The sequence below is a fragment of the Hibiscus syriacus genome, unplaced genomic scaffold, assembly GCF_006381635.1.
Source record: "Hibiscus syriacus cultivar Baekdansim isolate YM2019G1 unplaced genomic scaffold, ASM638163v2 tig00110151_pilon, whole genome shotgun sequence".
Classification (NCBI taxonomy): domain Eukaryota; kingdom Viridiplantae; phylum Streptophyta; class Magnoliopsida; order Malvales; family Malvaceae; genus Hibiscus; species Hibiscus syriacus.
In genome coordinates this window covers 3,820,282-3,833,847 of record NW_024062603.1, presented here as the reverse complement: position 1 = coordinate 3,833,847, position 13,566 = coordinate 3,820,282, and the positions used below count along the sequence as shown (strand labels likewise).

At 36.2% G+C, this 13,566-nt stretch overlaps 1 pseudogene; it reads left to right on the top strand.

Annotated features, from left to right (window-relative positions):
- Positions 1–519: 519 nt before the first annotated feature.
- Positions 520–10,375, top strand: LOC120215674 (annotated as a pseudogene).
- The last annotated feature ends 3,191 nt before the right edge of the window (positions 10,376–13,566 follow it).

The following is a 13,566-nucleotide window of genomic DNA, read 5'->3' as shown; positions in this document are numbered from 1 at the left end:
GCTAGTTCTTCTTCTACTGTCTCCTTTATGTCTGATTATCCTTCATGTTTGAATCATGTGATTGTAAATGACACTATTTTAAGTTAATGAAGGTGGATACTCTTTTTCCTTTAGTAGGTTTAGAAAGGGATTTTAATGAAGCCCGACTTATTTTTAAAAAAGAAAAAAAAGTGGCTAAAGGATTATTATTATCTTGAGATCTAAGTTTAAGTATAATATGCACTCATTGCCAATGAATGAGAATTATTCGAACATATACTATTTTGTATTCACCTAAATTAATAATAATAAAAACTTCTTTATGATTCGGAAAAGTTTAGGCATCCATTTCTAGTCCGACCAGTGGGCCCCCCGTCCAGTAGTACTTTTGCCTCATTCGTCTCCTGTTTGACTTTGACAGAGCAGACAAATGTATGGCCTCGTGGTCATTTCCAAGCTACTAATTATGTCATTTTACAACTTTATAAGCTTTTTTCTTAAATCTTTCTTCATTATTCAAACACATCAATGGTTGATAATATGGGAACCCCAGAGTCTGCAGCCACTGATAGTTTTTCTTATAGCTGGTTATCCTTAGATGGACTCCATGAATTCCCCGGAGAATCCTTTAGCAGTTATTATGGAGAACCAAACCGATTTCTCATAGACCACAACTTCAAGTTTGATATTGTTGCTCAAACTGGAACTGTTGTTCATGCCGATGAGCTTTTTACCCATGGATTCATTAGACCCATTTATATTGATCATCCTTCAGAGAGATTCATGCAACACCTTGGACACAACATACACCCCACTTAGTTCACCCTTTTCTTCAACAACGGAAATCCCCATGGAGAGGAGGATGCATTGCAGCTCTCTAGGGGAGTACAGAAAATCAACAAAGAAATTCTTGAGAAATCTTTTTGAGAATCTCGGACCTTTGTTCCATAAGCTGGGGTGCTTGAGGAGAAGTAGTAGGGTTGATGATTTTGAGAGGAGAATAGTGTGGAAAGCAAAGAGGTGGAATAGTTTACCACAAGCGTCTCCATCACAACAGATCACAGGTTGTACTTCTGTGGGTAGTGATTTATGTTATCTTGAGAACCCAATTTATGAGGCTGTTCTCCATTGCAAAAGATCAATAGGTATACATTTGTAGGTTTCTTTTACTCTAAAACATAATTCCCAAACCCTAAACTTAAACAGTTGACAGATTCTTATGTTGTTTTCAGGAAAATGATTCATCCATGCATGGTGGAAGCTGGTGAAGAAACGTCAACTTGCTTTTATTTTTGTGTCATCTTCCCTCTCTTGGATGGATATGAATATGATATGGATTTCTTTAAGTTTGCACACCCTCTTCTCTTACCCTCTTTCCCGCTTCTCGTGAAGAATGTAAACGATCTTCATATTTCTCTTTTTTTTCTTCTCGTGAAGAAGACATGGTATATTGATGGGCAGGGCCGGCCCTGGGTATAGGCCAGGGGCGACCGCCTAGGGCCCCAAATTTAGAGGGCTCTTTTTTTTTAAATTATTTTTAAATTTAATAATTAAAAATTATTTTTAAACATCATTTTTTTATTTAAAAAATTAAAAAATATAGTAATTTAGTAGGGTCCCATTTTAATGATTGAGAAAGGTATGGGCCCTTACTTGTCTTCTTATCATCACCTTCTGACTTAGGGCCCTTAAAATGTCAGGACCGAACATGTTGATGGGATTATATTTGGATTTTTGAACTTTGAAAATTTGTGTCAACAGATTAGATCATCCGGAAAATTATAGCATCGTGTTTTGCGGAACTTATTGTTGGTAACGCGTGTGGGATAGTATCCCTTATAGAGAGTATTTGAAGAGTCTCCTCTTTCAAATTTGGGTTGTATGTAGATAAGATAAACCCCTTTAACACATTATAATTTTAAAGGAAATACAGAAAAATGTTTTTGAAATATTTTTTTATAAAACATAAACGAGTTTCTTTAAATCATATTTATAGATAAAGTAAAATTTTTAAACTGATAAATTGATTTCTTTTAATTATTTGTAATTAGCTGGCCGGTAAATATGCTGTAAATTTACAACTGTAAAAATTGGTATATTCTGGAAATTTGACTGTTGAAATTTACAATTGTAACAACTTTAACATCTTTGAGTCTAAGTTCGAATCATAATGTGCAGACAGCAGATTAATTGCTGATTGTATCAATTAATAAACGAGCATTAACTTTAGTCGTTTATCTTAATGATTCAATAGCTATTTCAGCATCTATTTTTCTGTTCGAATCTGGACTGTTTTGTGGCCAAATTCAGTCAACTATATCAAAGGAATTATAGAAATTAATTACCTGATTAATTTCGAAAATAAATTATTGTTTATGATTGGTTAATTTTTTTTGACGATTTTAACCATTTCGTTCAACCTATAAATAGAGATGATTTTCTCGGTTTTCAAATCATTCAAAACTCAAGGCAATTGTCTCTCACAAATTCTCTTAAACACTATTTCTTTTATTTGGTGAGAAGAGCAACTTCACTTTTGTTCACTCCAAACTTTTAGTGTACGATTATTAGGAGCTACCGTGTTAACCTCGGGAGATGTATGCTTACTACATGATTACACTTACCGTGACAAAATCGTTTCTAAGACAGTGGTTTCATACCACAACACAATTATTTCTTTCATGTTTTTTTCGTTGTTATTATTTTTCAGCCAGTGCTAACGGTTTTATAGTACATTATACTAACAATTATCTAGTCACATTTTATAAAATTTAGTTTCCTTATTTTTCTATGTTATAGGAAAATGTCCAAATCACATATTTAATTTACGATAATAGTTATAAACTCTTATCGTAATTTTAGATATTTTCACTTTTTAATAATAAATAAAAGATTAAAACTCCATAAATATATTGTTGCAAAACAAACATATCAATGATCATTATAATAAATAAATTTGAAAAATAAATAAAATTAATGTATCATGGTAAAAGTAACTATTTTAGAAATGATTTGTATTGGTATAATCATAAAACGGACGGCGTCCCAAGATTAACCCATTGTTTTCATATTCATTCACTCAAATAAAAAAGATACTCGAATGATGTTAATTATTTTTGAAGACGAATAATATTAAAACCTGGCCCATAAAAAAAAGAAGAGAAAAAATACAAAAATAAATGAATGTTTGATATTTATAAAGAAAAAATGACAAGTAAATCTATAAATAAGATAGAGACATATTCTTAACTAATTGATTCAAAATTTAAAAACCATTTTCTTAAGAATAATTTTGTTTGCATAACTAACAATATTCAGGGTAAAACAAATTAGCATGGCTGACCAAAGCAGTTTTTAATAACATATAATTTAGTAAGGATTGAAATTGATTCTTATTGATCCAACAATCATTCTCATTTTAGTTTGAATGATTCCCAGGGCAGTAGGAGTCTATACCCGGGTCAATCCAAAAAGATGTGAAGGTCTTGTACTATCTTTCAGAATGAGAGCTTTTGTAATACCTTAACTCCGTTTGACCCGAAGATCCATGGGTTACGATGCCGCACGGAACCACCGAAATGGTCAACCTGAAAATTTCATTTCAAAGCATTTTATAATTATCAAAATTATCCATCATATCATATGTGAAATCAAATTAAAGTTTACAAAGTAAGAGAGTCTCCCAAAATACGTACAATACAACCGTAGAATTTAAGGACAAAATAGAGTTATGACAAGGTCCATATAGAATACATGCCCTCTACAAATACCCAAGACTTACTTTGAAATCGGCTAGTCTGGAATGAACATATGTTATAGGTTTCCTCAACGATCCTTCACTAACCTACGCACAGAAACACATTTCATACGTTGAGCTCACAAGCTCAGTGCCACGAAAATAACTATGTGATACTATATGCCTTCATTACATGAACATGCCGAAATGTAAAGTCATAAACATGCATAAGTACGTATCAACATGAGATAGGCCAAGTGGTGTGGAAGGAGGAATTTATGTGCATCTCTGACAACACACTAGCCTATTCAGAACATGATAGCTTTGTGGCAAGAACCATAATTTACATGCGTCAGAACTTATGGCTCTCAATCTACCTCGAATCCATGAGAGGTCAGGGTGAGGTCTGGAATTTACGTGCATCAGAAGCTCACATCCTGTACCTAGTCGAGCATATGGTACAATTATGGAATTTACGTACATCAAAATTCATACCGATACGACCCAAAATTTACATGCTTCAGATGTATACCAAACAAACAATATTTGGATATTTACAAACTAAGGACGATCATCATAAAGCTAGAGTAAATCGGGTGTCCGAATCGTTTCCCGCACAAGGAAAATCTTATGACATCCTAACTTTCTTGTTTTCTAGGTGAGAAATTAGTGATCTCAATTATTTTTACTTGTATTGGATACTTGAACTTATGCGGAATCAAAACACCCAGCCCGAGCACCCCAAATAATTTAACCAAAATTGTCCAAAATTCTTCATAGGTATCGATACTGGGCCAACAGTATCGATACTCACCCTTGGGTATCGATACTCTCCTGAGTACAAATACCATAATTTGCTTTAATGTTTTAAAAAATACTTGGGTATCGATACCCCTATGGGGAGTATCGATGCTCTACCCTAGGTTTCGATACTCATATGAGTATCGATACCAAAATCAGTTTTGATGTTTTTAAAATACCTCAGTATCGATACTGACTACGTAAGTATCGATACTGATTACCTAAGTATCGATACTGGACCCCGAGTATCGATACTCCTTGAAGGGGTATCGATACAGCCCTTATATATCACTTAGTTTTTGCCTTTCACGAAGAACAATATCAGTACTGTTCTTCTAGTACCGATACTGACGGACCATAATGTCCTATTTTGGTACAAAAACACCCCCAAATCTCACCCATTCACTCCTCTAAGACTAGAAAATGTCTTTAAAGTCTTATTTGCGGTCTTAAGGGTTAAAAGTTATCATATTTTAAGCTTACAAACATAAAAATGGAACTTGCCATGAAATTACTCTAGTATGCTTGCATGAACAAAACATACCAAATGCATATACAATGATCTATATGTGGTACGAACAAGTTAAAATTATGTTACCTTGATGCTGTCTTGCTCAAAGCATCCCCAAATCAACTAAGAGTGGGTTTTTTCCTTTCTCTTGGCCTTAGAGCTCTCACCATTTTATTGTACTAATCAAAACCATGGAAAATGAGTTATTAACTCATTTTAACACTTAGGAAAGTATTAAAATGATCATACAATTCAACTCTATCTAAAAAATGGCTTAAATCAAATGATTCCATAAACCCCACTTAAACCCATATTTTTCTAACTCAACCAAAACTTACAAATAGGGGCTTGAATTGAAGCTTGATAGGTGAAGGCTTAAGTTCTTACCTTAGAGTTCTCAAATGGGGCTTGAGTTTCTTAAATTTCCTAGCTTTGGCTTGGCTTGGAAGGGAGAATGATGAAGAGGAGGAGAAGAAGAAGACAAAGCATGGGATAAAAAATAGGGAAATCGTTCATACGTGGTATCATCATACAATTAAGGGGATTCAACATTTCTTTCAAAAATTGGGATAATTACTCTCTTAGTCCCTCTATATTTGAGCCTAGAATAAAAAAACACTTTTTATAGCTTGTTAGGCTCACTCATGGCCCAAGTCAAATCCATTTGGGTCTAAAGCTTGACAAACCAATAGGAAGTTTATTCTAAAGCCTATTCAAATAAACCCGAAACTCCTAACCTGTAATTCAGGGCATTATAACTCTTCTCTCCTTAAAAGGAATTTTTCCTCAAAATTTATCTAAGTAGAAGAGGTGCAGATACAGAACTACATATCTTCCTTGGGTTCCCATGTCTCCTCTTCTATGCCATAATTCATCCATAGAACTTTCACTAACGGTATCATCTTGTTTCTTAGTTTTTTGACGTCTATAGAAAGGAATCAAATTGGCTATTCTTCGTAAGTTAAATATTGCCTTACTTCAACTTGTTCAAGGGGAATAAAATGGGACATATCAGATTGGTATTTTCAAATCATAGAGATATGAAACTTATTAAGGATGCGCTTGAGCTCTGGAGGCAAAGCCAAATGATATGCCACTGGCCCAACTCTTTCAAAATCTCATACAGTTCAATGAATCACAGTGTTAATTTACCCTTGCGTCCAAACTGAATTACCATTTTCCACGGGGAGACCTTGATAAACACTTTGTCTCCAACTAAAAATTCAATATTCTTAAACTTCATATCAATATGATCTCTATCTGCTGGAAGCCTCCTTTAGATGACTCTGAATCAATTGAACATTTTCTTCGATCTCGTGAATCAAGTCGGGACTACAATCTTACTCTTGTTGAGCTTTGTCCAATATAATTGGGTTATATATTTACACCCATAAAGAGCCTCATACGGAGCCTTCTGAATGCTTTCCTGGTAACTGTTGTTGTATGCTAATTCTACCAAGGGTAAATGATCCTCCTAACTACCCTTAAGATTCAAAATAGTGCATCTTAGGATATCTTTCAAAATCTAAATGACGCACTGAGATTGTCCATCTATATGAGGATGGAAGGTAGTACTATAGTGCAACTTATTACCCAAAGCTCCATGCAAGGCCTTCTAGAATTGGGAGGTGAAGTGCGGATCTCTATCGGATATAATAGAGATGGGAATTCCAAGCAATCTCACGATCTCGTAGATATAAATCTGAGCCAACCTCTCTAATGTGTAGTCCATACGTACCGGAAGAAAATGAGTAGATTTGGTCAAGCAATCAACTATAACGCATGCCTGAATCTTTTCATTGAAAGACAGTTATGAAGTCCATAATCACTCTCCCCACTTCCAATGCGGAATCTGAATCAGCTGCAGTAATTTCAAAGGAACTAGATGTTCTGCCTTAACTTGTTGGCACACTAAGCATTTAGTAAAAAATTCAGACACTTCTTTCTTCATGCTCAGCCACCAATACAATGGTCGGAGCTCTTGGTACATCCTGCTACTACCCGGATGAACAGAGAGGGTAAGACAATACGCCTCATAAATGATCTTGTCACGAAGTTGTCTATCAGTCTGTACACATAAAAGCCTTAGAAAGTACAACATGTGTCCATCGCATAACTCAAAACCTGGGGCCTCACCTGTGAGGACTTACTCTACTCGGATTTTCAATCGTCCATCCAAACCTTAACCTCTTTACTTCGCCCACTAACTCGGGCTCGATTCTCAACTTGGCCAAAAGACAACTAGAATTCATCAAACTCATATGCGCTAGTAAAGTTCGCAACTCTACTAGAGTCTTACTGCTCAAAGCATCCGCAACAATGTTCACTTTACCTGGATTGTAATCGATCTCATAATCGTAGTCTTTCAAAAACTCTATCCATCTTTATTGCCTCAAGTTCAACTCCTTCTGCGTGAGCGGGTACTTAAGGCTCTTGTGATCCGTAAAGATGTGGCACTTCTCTCCGAACAAGTAGTGCATCCAAATGTTAAAGGCAAAAACAACTGCAACAAGCTCCAAATCATGGGCAAGATAACTTCGCTCATGAGGCATCCCAAACCATTTAACGATGCATCTCTAAAAACCATGAAGTCCTTACTCGACTCTGATTATGTCAAAATGGGGGCTTGCATAAGGATTTCCTTTTATCGATTAAAACTTTCTTGATGCTCCTTATTTCATACAAAAGAAACCCTTTTCTAAAATAACATTATCATCAGTGCCGTTGTCATGAAGAAACCCTTAACAAAATTACAGTAATACCCTACTAGGCCTAAGAAACTGTGCACCTCAGTGACATTCTTAGGAGGTTCCCACTCTAACACTCCCTTAATCTTCTAAGGATCTACCCGAATGCCATCAGCTTCTAGTACATAGCCTAAAAATGCCACTTTGATAAACCAGAACTCACATTTCCCAAACTTGGCATATAGATGACGCTTTTAAAGTGACTGTAAAACGATATAGAGGTACTGATCATGCTCTTCCTTAGACCGAGAGTACACCAGAATGTCATCGATGAAGACCACCATGAACTAATCTCGATAAGGATGGAAGACTGAGTTCATCATATCCATGAATATCGTCGAGGCAAGGGTGAGTCTGAAAGGCATCACGAGGAACTCGTGATGGTTATACCTTATTCTAAAATCGGTCATGGAAATATCGTTATCCTTTACTTTCAATTGATAATACCCTAATCTCAAATCGATCTCAGAGAACATGCATATGCCCTCTTAAAAAAGAGGGTCGATGCTCCCTAAGGTGAAACACTTGGCCAGATCAAACACCTTTCAAGTAACTCTTGAATCTGGTTCTTTAACTCTTTCAACTTCATCGGTGCCATACAGTAGGGTGTGATGGACATCGAAGTTAAACCTGGAATAACCTCTTTGCTGAACTCGACCACGCGATCAGGTGGTAATCCTGGAAAATCTTTCAAGAATATGTAGGGAAATTCTCAAACGGTGCACATGTCCTCGAGTGTTAATAACTCCATAAAAGGCTATATTTAGGGCCTTTTCACTTAAGTTATTAATTGCCTAAAGGCTCATTTAGGTTCATATAGATGCATTTAGGAGCATGTAATTGCATTTGGTGGAATTATTTTTCCTTGGCATTTTATTTTGTGAATGGTGATATTTTATGAGGAAGGTCTGGTTTGAATGTTGATGTGTAGTCTCTAGAAGCAAGAGTGTGTAAAGTAACTTACATTGGCGAAGTGCAAATGAATGTTCCGTGGCATTTTTGGGAGCACAAAATGACAAAAGAAGTTGAAGATATTTTCACACAAAGCTAGTTGTCCTTTTCACTATGTGTTTTCTGCTGCTAACCGCCTATGAGGGGCCCACTACCAGCTTTTGTACTACCTTTCTCATGTAGGAAGTGTGACTTAGGTTACCATTGGAATTTTGGCACAAAAAAACTAAGTAAATTCCCTAGTATAAATAGAATATGACACCAGAAAGAAAAGAGATACTTTTCACAATCTAAAAATTTCCATTTGTGAGCTAAAGAGGTGGCCGAAAAGCTCTTTCTTTTTTTTCTTTGTGATGTTCTTTCATTAAACGAGCTTGAGGGAGTAGCGAGCTTGGCGTCCTAAAGGAGTAAGCGGTGCTAAAGCGGTTCTTGGTGGCCGAGGTGTTCACGGCAGTGCACGTTCGGAGTTTTCCTCCACCCTTCTTTGCTTCATTTCTATTTTTATTTGATGGGTTGTATGGAACGGATTATTTGTATGGATGATTCAAACCTCACCATGAAATAAACCTTATTTGGTGAGGTTTGTGATGGATGATTATTTTTTTTTCTTTAATGAATGGTGAATGCTTTTATGTTTATCACTTGTTTTGTTCATTGTTTTCAATTACTTAAGATTGGTGGAGGCATGAGAGTGACACTTTTTTAAGTATATTACTTAGTGTTCAAGAGAAACCAAGTTAATTATACTTAGTGTTAGAGAGAAACTAGGGGAAAATCAACATGAACAATGGGTTTTAGCTAATAATTAGAGCCTAATCCATCTTAGTGTTCCAGAGAAACTAAGACATGTTTCAATGACTAATAGGAGTAAGCTTATTTGATATATTATATGTTGCTGCATCAGGCCGAGAGCATTTGCGGTGGCATTCTCTTCTATCAGGTTTCATGACTAGAGATAGCGTAGGAACACCTCTAGTGGACTATGTCAAGAGCAAGTGAACCGTACAAGTTTAGACCATTCTAGAAGGCAAGCATTAGGATTACTGAGTAACCTCGTCAATCATTCCCATAATATCTTGTTTGTGAGAGGATTATAAAGTCATTTAAGTTAATTCTCAAGTTTTCATTTTGCCTTGCATTGACATATTACCACGGTACCATCCACATACATTTCGCTATGCCTCAATATTCCCAATTATACATACCACCAAACTAACTATATTTAGATAATTTAGTATTTTTATTTTAAATTAACTTGCAATTTCCTCCAATCCTCTTGTGAATGATACTCACTCAGACTTCATTACTTGTGCGTATGTGTATGCTTGCACATATTTGTGTCTAATTTATAGTACTCACAACATGCAACAAGTTTTTTGCGCCATTGTCAGGGATTGGTAATTAGAAGTTTAACAGTTTTGTTATAACATTTTTATTTTACTTCTTTACTTTTAGTATAGTTTTACTTGTTATTGTCTTTATTTTTCTTTTCCTTTTTTAGGATTTGCCATTGCATGTCTAGAAGGTTTGTTGAGGGACCTCTTTTTCCTTGTACTTGAGATTGAACAATTATTCCATCAAAGGAGACGTGCTCAACGTGCTAATAGAGCTTTAAATAATGATTTGAACCAAGGAGTACTGCAAGTGTAAGACCCAACAAATCCAAATGTTGTGGTAAATGGAAATAATGGACTTGCACCCCAACCCATGCTATTAGATATCACTTTACTCCTATCTTAGATGATGTCAATCTAGGGATTGTAGCTCTTGAGATTTAGATAACCCACTTTGAACTTAAACAAGTCATGTTCAACATGTTGAACTCTATAGGATAATTTGGTGGCATGCCTAATGAAGATGCCAGGTAACACATTCGTTCTTTCTTGGAAGTTTGTGATTCTTTTACGCAAGAAAGAGTGCATGAAGATGTGTTGAAGCTCAAATTATTTTCTTACTCATTGCATGACAGAGTAAGAGCTTGGTTGAGTGAAATTCCATCCGGCTCGATGGAGTCATGGGCTAATCTATACAAAATCTTTTCGCTGTGGTATAATCCGTCGAACATGAACACTCAACTCAGAAATGACATAGCATCTTTTTCAAGCTGATGACGAGTCTATGTATGACTATTGGGACCACTATAAGATATTGGATTTCAAAATTGGACTCAAGTTGTGATGTTTTACAATGGAGTCAATGCACCCACCAAGATGACGTTAGATGCCTCGACAAATGACATTTTACTAGAGAAATTACCTGAAAAGGCTTTTGACATTCTCGATAGGATTGCAACCAATGAATACTAATTTTCTTCTTTAAGGATTAGAACTTGGAGGGGGACACCAAGGATATTTGAGCTAGATGTTAAGGATTCCGTGTTCGCTCAACTCTCAACTATCACAAATATGTTGAAGAACTTGTAACGTTCCAATGAGGTGAAAAAAGTGAAAATGGCTAGTTCAGTATGTCTGTTACGCCATGGCAATCACCATGAGAGTGAATGCCCCAGAAATCAAGAATCTATCAACTATGTGGATAATTTCAACCGAAGCAACAACAATCCTTACAGTAACACCTACAACTCAAGATGGTGTCAGCATCCAAATTTCTCATGTGAAAATCAAGGAGCAAGTAATGTTAGTCATCCCACTAGGCAGTAAAATGTAAAAGAGTCCCTAGCCTTTCAGCAGAATATGCCTTGGCATAATCCTAACAAAGGGCATCATCTTCATCGAATACAAGTTCTCTGGAGGCTACTATGCAAGAATTTATAGCAATCATAAAGACTATGATGTAAGAACATTCGAAATCTATCAGAAATCAAGGAGATTTGCTACAAAGTTTACTGAACATTGCTGCAAATCTATAGCGCATCACTGTGAACTTTGGAGGGCCAGGTTGGTCAAATTGCTGCGGCATTACAAGAACACCAGACATGTTGATTTCCAAGTGACATTGAAGTCACTAAAGCTCCTAGGAAGGAGAATTGTAGTGTGCTCACTCTAAGGAGTGGCACACAAATCAACCAATAAGACAAGTTTGGGGGAAAACAAACTGATAACTCTGCCAACATGAATGTACAAACAAAATTATAATTGTCAAAAGAGATACTCTAGGAGGAGGACAATGATGAGGGTTCAACAAGTGAACCTGCTGATGGGGAAAATAGAAATGCCATAGTAAAAGTAGTTCTTAAACCATCAGTAGAAGAAGTCAGACCTCCACCGCCCTTCCCCCAAAGGCTTAAAAAGAATAATGATGACGTGTAGTTCAAGAAGTTTGTTGATATTCTGGACCAAATTTACATCAATGTCTCACTTTTAGAGGTAATTGATCAAATGCCCACATATGAAAAATTTCTTAAAGAAATCATCTGATGTGATCCTGTCTAGCTCCAAATTTCTCCATGATTTGATCACACCACGTCTCTTCTAGATCGGGAAACAACATGGTTGCCAACTTCTCCATTATTGAAGAAGCCTGGTTAGCCTTACATCATCATCACCAAGAAGAGAAAAGTTGATAAGTATTAGACAATTGCCATGGCACAAGAATTTTGCTCCACTTTGAGCAAGATGCCACAGAAGTAAAAAGATCTGGGTAGCTTCATTATTCCATGTTCTATAGGAGACAACTATATTGGGAAGACACTATGTGATCTTGGATCAAGTGTTAATCTAATGCCTAAGTTAATATTCTTGAAGAATGAGATGGCAAATGCAAGACCCACCTCCGTTACTTTGCAACTAGCCAACCGATCCCATGTTCGTCCTGATAGGAGAGTCAAAGATGTCATAGTGAGGGTGGATAAATTTGTGTTCCCAACTGACGTTCGTATACTTGATTGCAAGGTTGATGCTAATGCACCCATAATTTTGGAAGGACCTTTCCTAGCCATGGGTCGCATCCTCATTGATTGTGAGAAGGGTGAACTCATTATACGAGTAGCCGATCAAAGTGTGACCATAAATGTCTTTCATTCTCTTAAGTATGTGGATGATTTTCAAGAATGCCAGAGCATTATGAAAACAGATTCAATGATAAAAGGGTATGAAAAAAAATTGTGTGACAACAACTTTATACAACTAAATGATTATGAAAAACTCACAGACTAGGAAACTACAGAGGAGGCTAAGGAATTTCCATTTGAGGTACAACAATATAGCTTACTCTCAGCTAGACCATGTATGTTCTTTGAACCTCTTGATTTTGATGAATTTACACCTCCTAAGCCTTTATTACAATATACACCCACCTTAGAGCTAAAAACTTTTCCACTATATCTTAAATATGCTTACTTGGGTGAGAATGATACTCTGCCTGTGATTATTTCTTCTAGTCTTAATCCTGACCAAGAACGTAGTTTTCTAACCGTTTTGTCACTGCATAAGAAAGCGTTATTTTATACTATGGCAGATTAGAAGGGGATAAGTCCGACCATATGCATGAAAAAAATTTCTCCTGGAAGAATGTCATGACAATTCTATAGAGCCACAACGAAGGCTCAACCTTGTCATGAAGAAGGTAGTGATGAAAGAGATTATCAGGTAGATTGATACTGGAGTGATTTCCCTATATCCAAAAGATATTGGTTGATCTCGATGCAATTCGTCCCCAAGAAAGGAGGCACAACCATGGTGAGAAATGAAGATAATGAGCTCCTACACACTCGTACCATCACTGAATGGAGGATTTGAATGGATTACAGCAAGCTCAACAAGGCTAACAAGAAGAATCATTTTCCTCTACCTTTCATTGATCAGATGTTGGATTGATTAGCGAGCAAGGTATACTACGGTTTTTTAGATGGATATTCTGGGTATAATCAAATTTCCATAACG